The following is a 10,502-nucleotide window of genomic DNA, read 5'->3' as shown; positions in this document are numbered from 1 at the left end:
AATATATAGGTTTTCATTATTTTAGTCCAGTTTGAAAATTAATGAATTTAACTAAATTAAATGTTATCACATTTTATAGTAATTATAATAGTTTTCATTCATTTGGGTTTTCTATTGCATTTCTCATTTTTTTCTTCTTGTCTTCTTTTGGACTGATTATTTTTTACTATTCCACTTTTCTTTTGGATTCATTTTTTTTTATTATGCCACTTTTTTGACCCCCAATTTTAGGAAACTGATTTATGCAATCCATTTTCTACAATTTTAGAACGCATAAGTTAAAATTTACCCATTTCCCAGATAATGCAGGAAGCTTAAAACACTTTATCTATATTTATCATTTCCCAGTTTATTATCAGCACTACAATTCTATTTTTTTAATCTAAGGAAATTATTATTTTAAAAAAATCGATGTTCATTTGGATTTACCTACGTATTTATCACGTATTTTTAGCCATTTATTTTTTTTCTCACTTTAATGGCTGATGTGATTAATACTGATTATCAAGGGAAAATAGGTTGGTTGTAACAACAGGGGCATAATGAGTGTTTTTGCAATCCAGGGGATACCCTGTGGCCACTTACAATACTATCTCATCAAGTGACAAAAGTTATCAAAACGGCAATGGCCCAATACAGGCAAGACCACCAAGGGCTCCGACCCAAGAGAAATAAAAGTTTGTGTTACCTCAGTAGGTAAAGAATCATATTCAACTACAATCCTTAAAGAGGAAAAATGAAACGGGAAATGAGCAATGGAAGAAGGTATCAAAAGTTTTAGTCTCATAATAATTGCAAGTCCGAATGCATTTTTCCTTGCTTTGCTAGATATATTTGTGAGCATGTGTGTTGTGAGCAAGCTAGTCAATTTTTTTAAATTCTCAACCTTTCATTCCCTTATGTTTTATAAAAGTGCTTTTAGAAACTAAATTATAAATTTGTCTATAAGATAAAGGATAAAATGATGGAATAATTACTAAACTGGAAAAGGCAAACACATTCCCCAAGGTGGACCCAGCAACTTGGGACTTTTTTTTGAGACGGAGTCTTCCTCAGTCGCCCAGCCTGGAGTGCAGTGACGCTATCTCGGCTCACTGCAAGCTCCGCCTCCCGGGTTCACGTCATTCTCCTGCCTCAGCCTCCCAAGTAGCTGGTACTACAGGCACCCGCCACTAGGCCCGGCTAATTTTTCTTTATATTTTTAGCAGAGACGGGGTTTCACCATGTTAGCCAGGATGGTCTCGATCTGCTGACCTCGTGATCCACCCGCCCGGCCGGACCTCTGCTTTTTTAGAATAGGGTTAAGGGGATTTCTATGATACAAGATCTAGTTTCATAACATGGATAGCATGTTGTTTTTCACTGTCATTTGGAAGTTAAATAAAGATAAAAGTTTGAGCGTGGTTTCTGAGTAGCTAAAAGGTTAGCACTTAGCATCCATTCCCAACTTTTTAATGATTTGTCTCCACATGGTGATGGGTAAAAGTAGTTTATTTCCTATTATCTTTTACATTGAAAATGTAGCCCTTCATGGTCTCAGATCCATATGTGTGGGATGTCTCCTATAATACTTTTCATCTGAGACAAGTTTTGTTTCCTATTCTTCAGGAACCAAAAGGACATTGGAAACTGAAGCTCATGATATCCCAGGGTTGTTAATCCCTCAGAGTAAAGGTGGGCTCCTGGGCTCTGCCTACCTCTGTGAGTACATATTGTACTTACTTGTGGCCTGTAAGGATTCTCACCAGCTTCAATGCATTTAAAAGACTAATACAATTATCAGTATGTTTAGATGAGTGAATATCAGCAGGAGAGTAAATCAGGGTGTTTGGCTTGACATGCTGCAGTGGGAAGATTAGTCATGGCAACTTTCTTAGTCTTTATATTTTTCAAAGATCTTTTCATTTTTTTAGGGGACACAAATAATGGATTACGTGTATGGCTTTAGTGGCTCTTTCCATTTCCCCTTGTGCTGCTTTGCAATGAGTTAGCTTAGCAGAGCTGACAACAGAGCAAGAAGGCAGGGTCTGAATAAAATGCAAATGACCCTCTCTTATAAGGCTTTTCCCAAGAAGGAAGTGCCTATTTTTACAGAGTTGACCGGATATTTCTTGCCATACTTCCTATCTCCAACTTCCTAAGAAATGTGCAAAAGTTAAGAGACAGGACCTTGCTTCATGGTGCTTTTTAGGTCAGACAATTTATGGAATAACGGGCTTTGGGGAGAAAATATTTACTTATGACTCTTGGCTTATAAATTTTTTCCTGTAAACTATGCCTATACCATTTCTGGTTAGTGTTTTGCACTCATGGACTTTGCAGGAGTTTTATCTTTTACTGTCTTTAATGATACTTAGCACTCTCAGCATTTTGATATCTCTCCATTATCATCTGGCATCTATTATTTCCAATGAGAAGTTTGCTGTCGGACCAAATACCTTTTTTTGTATGGGTTATTCATCCTTTCTGACTATTAGCTTCTAAAATAATTTCTTTTACATAGTCTCATAGTTTAACTTAGCTGTATCTAAATTTATTTTTGTTTATATTCCTATTTTTGTATTCGCTATCCTTGATGCTTTGAGTCCACTTTTGATCTTAGGATGCTTAGAAAGTTCAGATTTCTTCAAATATTTATTCTGCACCATTTCCTCTATTCTCTTCTTTAGGAACTATCACGTGATAAAAGGTAGGTCTGCACAGCCCACAGTCTATTTTCCATTGCTTCATTATATCCCCTCCTCTCACTTTTTTTTTTTTAAATGTTGCATGCTATATTCCAGGTCAATCCCTCTTTTATGTCACTGACTTATTCTTCAGCTTTGTCCAATACCAAGTAAACTTGGTGTTTGAATTCTTGAGTGTTTGAATTTCAAAGACTGTGTATGTCCTTTCCAAGATTTCTAATTGGATTTGTTTCATATCGTCTTGGTCTTGCTCCATTTCTGCCTATTTTTGTTCCATTAGTCCTTGCTTTTCTTTAATAGAACTTATTCTTCATTTTTATTTGGGCACTAAATACATTTATATTAAAGATTTGTCAGACTGTTTCATCCCGTTGATTTCTCCCTGAGAAAATTTGTGTTCCATCTGCGAATTTTCTTGTCTGTCTTTCTCAGTATTACGTTGGGCTCTTTATTAAGCAGATCCTGGGTAAAGAATCTGAGTTCAGGTAGTTTATTTGGAAGGCAACAAAAGCACCAGTAGGAGAATGGAAAGGGGAGACAAGGAAGGAAAGCGGCCAATAAAAGATGGATCACCATGCCAGTTACTCTTGTGTAAAACTAGAGGTGAAACTCACAAGGAAAACTCTGGGAGCCTGTGTAGAGCCGATCTCTCAGACTTAGCCCACCCAAGGGTCAAGGGAATCTTTATGCACCAATTTCCTTTAGTCGGTTTGAGGCTGCTTCCAAAGGGCATTAATTCTCCATCACTTTTAGCATGCCAGACCAGTGGACAAAGCAGGCTTCAGTGACCATAGGAAAACAAAGACAAAGAAAGGCAGTTGTTAGAAGTCGAACCAATGTCATGCACTGAAGTGGTGAGTGCAAGGAGATAAGGACAGTATTTGTTACAGCATTAGCTGCTTCCACGTTTTGGCTGGTTTGTAATAGGAATTTCACTTGTTTCTTTGTACTCTCCTTTTATGTATGATTTAGATGTTTTAGCATAGTGTTTATCCAGGCTTAAGGTCCCAAATCCCAAACCAAGAGCATACAGTGAACTCCCCGGGCCGCCGTCCCTTGACAGTGCTGGGGATAATATTGATCCAGTCAGTGCACTGCTAGGTTACTTTGACCACTTCTTTGTTGCAAGAATATGTCCATATTTGACTCCCAGCCTACAACTTGTTAAAAGCCATAGCCTTTGGCAGTATTTAGCAGCTTGTTTTCAGTCTCATTTTGTAATCTAGAAAGCATTGGTTTAAGCAGTCTTGTTTACCAGGTAGCAGAATGTTACCTGTGTTCACTGTCAACCTGCTTCTTAACTTGGAGGACAGCAAAATTGTGGGTTCAGACTCTTTCACTACTTTGCATTTATTTTAATTTTCACTTTGAAAAGTTATTTCTTTTTTTTTTTTTTTTTAGCTTGGCTATGTTTTTTGGTCTTCTATTTGTATATTTTACCTATCATTGATGTGTTTGGGAGAGGGAGTATTACAAATTGTGATTTTACCGTGCCATGTTGTCTGGAAATTTGTTACCGTTCTATTTTAAATAGAAAAATATAATCAATTTTTTCCATATGTGACATTTTGGGGGGAGAGGAAGATCTGCCTTTTTGTAGCCATTTACAAACACTAAGTTGCACTAAGAGCTTCTCAATGTGAATTTTTAAAATTTCATTTAGAGAAAACTGTATCTGTAACCTTTCTGTGGTCTAAATATGTCATTTAAAAATAAATCAAAGCTCTTGATTCACTGTTAACTAAGATGTTCTAAAAATAACTTGTCTAATTTTTGAGATATAATAGATCACTTAGAAATTATCCCCAAAGAGTAAATGAGATTATTAACAAGTTGAAAATGAAATATCCAAGGATAGAGAATTAAGAACTACAGAGAGTAATTCTAAGGACTTTACCCTTTTCCACAAGTATGCCAACAGCTGTAGTAAAAACAAAGGAAATCTACCCCATGTCCTCTTTCTAACCTTGCCCACACCCCTCTGCTTTCAATTCAAAACCATTCAAAGTTTGGGAAGCCCACAGACTTATGTGGAATGAGAGTTCATTAGGACCTCTATGTCTGAAAGTTATAGATTAAGCACAAGGAGAGGCTGTACAGACTTCCCAGGATTGAATTTAATAGCTGTAAGAACAAAGGAGCAAAATATCCTGGACAAAGTTAATTCTGGTCAAAAGATAATCTCATAGTAGGACCTAAGTAAATATTAAAATATATTTCTTCCTACCTTCTCCATGTGTTACTCACATGCAGAAAGGTCACTAGAATAAATAGATATTCTGATGCATACTAAGCCTATATCTCTTTATACATGTCAAATAAGAGAAAATAAACACTGACTCATCTAACACAGAACAACTGCTTCTTTCACATCATGAATATTTTTACTTTGCACAGGCTGAAACTTTATTTTATAAAATTAATTAAACACTATTAGAAGCCACTACAAGTGAGTAATTACCAAGTCCTCATCCTCAGAAAAGTTTTGAAAAGTATAATATTGAGCCTCACAGTCTTACTGAAGACTAAGATGGAGCAACACTTTGAAACTCCCACCGTGCGGCAGACGATGTGTTAGGGTCTTATGTATATACGCTCTGAGTATCATTTATGGCCTACCAGCCAAATACAGTGTTGTCTTATAGGTAAAGACACTGGGAATCAGAAAATAAGAGTAGCTGAGCCAGGATTCAAACCATTTTTGTCTTTCTTTAAAATTTGTGGGTTTTGTACCATAGCATGGTGGTATGCTCTTTGTAGGATTGGTGTGAGGGCTGGAAATGATACATGTGTATCTCCTGGCACACAGGATGAAATCAGTGTTTATTCTGTATTGTGCAATTATTATTACTGTTACTTCACACTATGTCCAGGTGGATTAGCATAGGTCCTATGCTACCTGTATAGAAGTTATTTTGTAGAATGTCTGCTTTCCAATTTCAGTTCACCTTGTGGCCACTTACTACCAGTAGCCAAAATAAAAATGAGACAAGCTAGCTTACTGGGGCTTTCACAGAAACTTACCTCTCCGAACAATCAAAAGCCCCTGGCTTATTTCTCAAACAGGTATGCAATGAGGCTTATCAGCTGTGGATGCGTTCCCAGATCTGACTTTTGATGTAGAACTTGACCATTCTGCTGTACGAGTTTATTGAACATTGGGGTAGCACCAGGGAGAAGTAAGGGTGGAAAGACTCATTTAGCTATTTCGGAGAATAAAATGCCAATAAATCACCATGATATAGTAGCCTAGTATTTGCTTACAACCCCCTGAGGTTTCCTGGGTAAATAGCCAAGAGAGGGCAGAAAAGTGAACTTGGTTTTTTCTCTGCCTCAAAGTGCTTAGAAAGGAGCTTGGAGGCATTGGGAGGACATAGGTAGCCTTTTTCTTCTCTGTTAGCATTCTCCATCCTGTGTCTTGGGCCACTCTGGCAGCCTATCACTCACTTCAGAGTATTTTGTCCCTTTCACTTTAACTTTGTAAGTTTTTATAGATCATTTTTATTATTTTACAGAAAACCAGAGGCCCTACTTGCATAGTAGACCCAACGAAATAGCTACATTTTAATTAAATTGACGCTGCTTTTATTATACCAGTGGGTAGCCTTCACTACTACCCGAAGAAACCCCAGAGCCATCAGATGTACTTCACATGTAATTAATCTCTAATGCTCGATTTTGTAAGAAATGTAATAATGCTGCCTGGATAGAAATGAGAGCTTCAGAGAAGAGTCATATTAAAGATGAAGAGAGAAGCTTTAGGAAGAATTGGTTTTCAAGAGAGCAACTAAGTGTGAACTTTATTAAAAGGAAAAGAAATAATGGGAATAGCTTGCATTAAGTAAAAATGCTTCACATCTTCAATTTTTCAGTTTCTTTTATTTTGCCCCAGACAAATGTTTCAGGGTTTGTTTTTATAATGCATACCATGTGTAATGATACATTTATAGCCTCATAGATTTAATATTTGGGCAAGGGCAAGATTTGTTGTATTCAGGAATTGAAAAATAAAAAAGGAGAGAGAAAGAAAATCCCCACTGTAACTAAACCTCTTAGAATTTAAATACTTTCCTTGAATATATTTTAGGATATTATCTTCAAATCAAGAATTTTTAATTATCAAACTAACCAATGACATATTAAAATGCTACCCAAATCACTCATGCTGCACTTTGCATTTTTCACTATGCCTAAATTTGCATCATCTCACTTTACCCTCACACACATTGGGAGGAAGAGAAACACTGTTGTCCTGTGTTTACAAAGTATGAAATGAAGAGCTAAACAGTCAAGTTGTTTATCGATAGTCAACCAGGTAGCTAATGTAACCTATGATTTCTGATTTATAATCTGATGGCTTTTTCACTCTACCATCCTGATCCTATTACCACTTCTGGACCTTTTCAAAACTTCATGTATATCTCCATATACACCTCATCTGATATTAATAACATTCTAATGATTGCTGAGTAAGTTTTGGAGAAAAATTTGTGTAGAAGAGGTCATTCCATTACTCTCTAAAAAATTCTTGGTTATCACCATGTAGCTTTTGTGACACAAGATCGCTTTATGATACCCCCTTTTCTGGCTTCACCCTTCTCTTGGATTCTCCACATTTAGATAACAGTATCTCCATCTACTCTGCAGGACATGTTAGAAACTTTAGCACTATTCTTGACTCTTTTCCCCGATTCATCATATGCAATTACAAAGTTTTTTTTTCTACCTTCAAAATGCCTTGGATAGTCAATATCCCCCATTCTGTTCATTTCCACTGTCACTGCTCAGATTTAAACCCCTATGTCTTTGCTGAAATCTACCCATAAACCGTAAATCTAATTTCTCCTCACTCTATTCTCAGTGTGACAAATTATTGGAACCATTGTTGGAAAACTTTGATTCAATCATGATTCTTCTCCACTCAAAAAATTGTATTTCCTTCCCTCTGCTTGCAATAGAACATCCAAGCATGTGAACATGTTAACCATGTCTTTCCACACTTGAACCCAGTATTCTCTTCCTTTCATTCTATCCTGTACTCACAGCAGACAACTCACCACCTCTTTGTGTGCATTGCGTATGTCCAACCTCTGTGCCCTTGCTTGTGGGCAACTTCTTTCCATTTACGTGGCCAGATCCATCTGCAAATGTCCTAATCATTCGCTCCGTTGAAATGATATTTTCCCTGATTCCCCCTCGCCCTCCAAAGAATCGCTCAGCTTCTCTGTTTTTCATCATATTAAATATAATTTTATTATAGCCCTTTCACGTTGTGTCTTCTTCATTTTATATCTGATATTTGGAGAGCAGAGTCACATGAGCTGTGTGAGAAGGTTAGGTCCCTGCAAATTAACACTAAATTTTTTTATTGGATGTAACTGGGATGAAAGACTCACAGTCTGTCTAAGAACTAGTAACATTTAGACTTCTTTTTCTATCTTTTAAAAAATATTTTCCAAGCCACCAGGAGACAGAGTGAGAAACCATGATTTAAGTAAAAAAGGCAAGAGGAATAATACTACTTAGCACCAGTTCTAATTATGTTAAGCATAGCTTAGCTACTAGAGTCTCCTTTATATGGTCACTCAAGTGGACACAAGCAGAGAAACAAAAGGTTAACCTGCCTGGAAGAATCCATGTGGTTTGGTGGGCCTTTCCAAACTCCACCTGCTCTACAAGTATTTTAAGGACATGTGTGTGTGTGTTGGTATGTGTGTATTTGAGTATATGCATGTATTTCATGTTCTTGAGGTTAGCCCAGCTACACTACATTTTTTAATTGGCAGTCTGAAATATAAATATTCACTCCAACACTTAACAATACTTGCATGCACAGCCACTGCTGTGGTGACCAACTCTGAGAGGGATCCAACCGCGTTCCCTCCAAAAGCAATCCCAGATATTGTCCTGTGGTCGGAAAACATGCTCTGTATAATTCTAATTCTTTGAAATTGTTGAAGACACCAGGCGCGGTGGCTCATGCCTGTAATCCCAACACTTGGGGAGGCCACAGCGGTGGATCACCTGAGGTCAGGAGTTTGAGACTGGCCTGGCCAACATGGTAAAACCCCGTCTTTACTAAAAATACAAAAATTAGCCAGGCATGGTGGTGCAGGCCTGTAGTCTCAGCTACTCGGGAGGCTGAGGCAGGAGAATTGCTTGAACCAGGGAGGTGGAGGTCGCAGTGAGCCGAGATTGCGCCACTGTACTCCATCCTGGGAGACAAAGCAAGACTCCATCTCAAAAAATAAAAATAAAAGAAAAAGAAATTATTGGAGACCTGTTTTATGGCCCAGTATATGGTCAGTTTTGCAGTTTTGGTAGATAATCCATGTGCACTTGAAAATACATATTTTGCCGTCTCCTTAGTCCTATGAGATCACCAAAAGTTTGCTTATATTTCTTCTCCTAGCAGCTACTGTTTCCTGGCTTCTCAGCCCTTTGCCTGCCCTGCTTAAGAAACTGGCATATGTCTTAAGGAGAGAAATAGCAAGTAGAATGTTGGGATCACCTCCGAGAATTTCTCCCTCTGCAGGATTTTGGTCCCTCAAAGTTATGAACTTCTCAGAAACTCTCTGATGACTACAAGCAGATGTTTTTCATATTTTACCCAGACTTTGTAGTTACTAGCCAGAGTAGAACTACATTAACTTTAGCAATCATAGATTTTTGTGTTGTTTCTTTCTACTACAAAATGAGGCTTTCTCTAGTAAGAAAGCCTATGGTGTTGAAAGAAAAAATATAAGCATGTTGACTGATTTTGTAAAACAAGTTTATGGGGTGTCACATTAGTGTCCCGGTGCAGTACTGAACACTAAATATGTAAAGAGTAACAGCACTATCTTTGTCGTTAAAGACTTCCCAGTCCATTTGAGTGGTAAGCAAATAAACACATGACGTGCACAGTGTGTTAAATGCTATCATAGACATGTGAATAGGATTCTCCAACAAGCAGAGGAAAAGGAGATCTATTTAGTGTGGCAGTTGGGAAGGGAAAGAAAACAAATCCTGTCATTATGGCACATTCTGATTTTCTCCATTTAAAAGGTCTCTACTGCTCTACAGGATCAAAGGGCACATCTCCCCAGGTATCACAGAGATAGGTCAAAGTACTTTCAGCTCTTTATTGTCCACTACATATTAGTTACAAAAACACTGTAGAAAAGAATTGACCTTCTTTTCTACAGGGTATAATTGGCCCAGACTCTAGACAATTCCACAACCTATAATAGCTGCTAATTTTTGAAATTTACAATCTCAGCATCCCCAGGACTTTTGCCTCCTACAACCTTGTACTGCCTTTAGTTTTACTCCAAGTATGATGTGTCAGCTTGGAATCTTTATGCTTTAAGGAATAAAAATTCCAACTCAAACAATAAGGGGATTAAACATTAAAGGGGCTTTACTGACTTACCTAACTGGAAAATGAAATTGTAGGGTAAGGATTGGTTAATTCAAGGTTACATCATTGCTATCTCTGAGTTCTACTGTTCACACTGTAAGCTTCATCTAAGGTTGGCTCACTTGTGGCCACAGGATGCAACCAAGGCTGCATTTTTCTTCATTCAAGTCTATATGAGAGAAGGTTTTCCTTTCACATTTCCAGCAAAATTTCTAAATTGGATCTTTGTACAGGTAAAGTTATGCCCACCACCGAAACTATGGCTTTGGACAGGAAAACAACATACTAGGTGGGTGGGGCTATCTTTCCTCAAGTGCAAGAACTGTGATTGAAGGGGCAGACTTCCAAATGAAAATCTGGGTATCATTAAGAAAGGAGAACAAGACATAAATGCTTTGTACATAACCCAAAAT

This window comes from Pongo pygmaeus, chromosome 16 (assembly GCF_028885625.2).
Source record: "Pongo pygmaeus isolate AG05252 chromosome 16, NHGRI_mPonPyg2-v2.0_pri, whole genome shotgun sequence".
Classification (NCBI taxonomy): domain Eukaryota; kingdom Metazoa; phylum Chordata; class Mammalia; order Primates; family Hominidae; genus Pongo; species Pongo pygmaeus.
The sequence above is the reverse complement of the archived record's forward strand: the minus strand, read 5'-3'. Positions refer to the sequence as shown.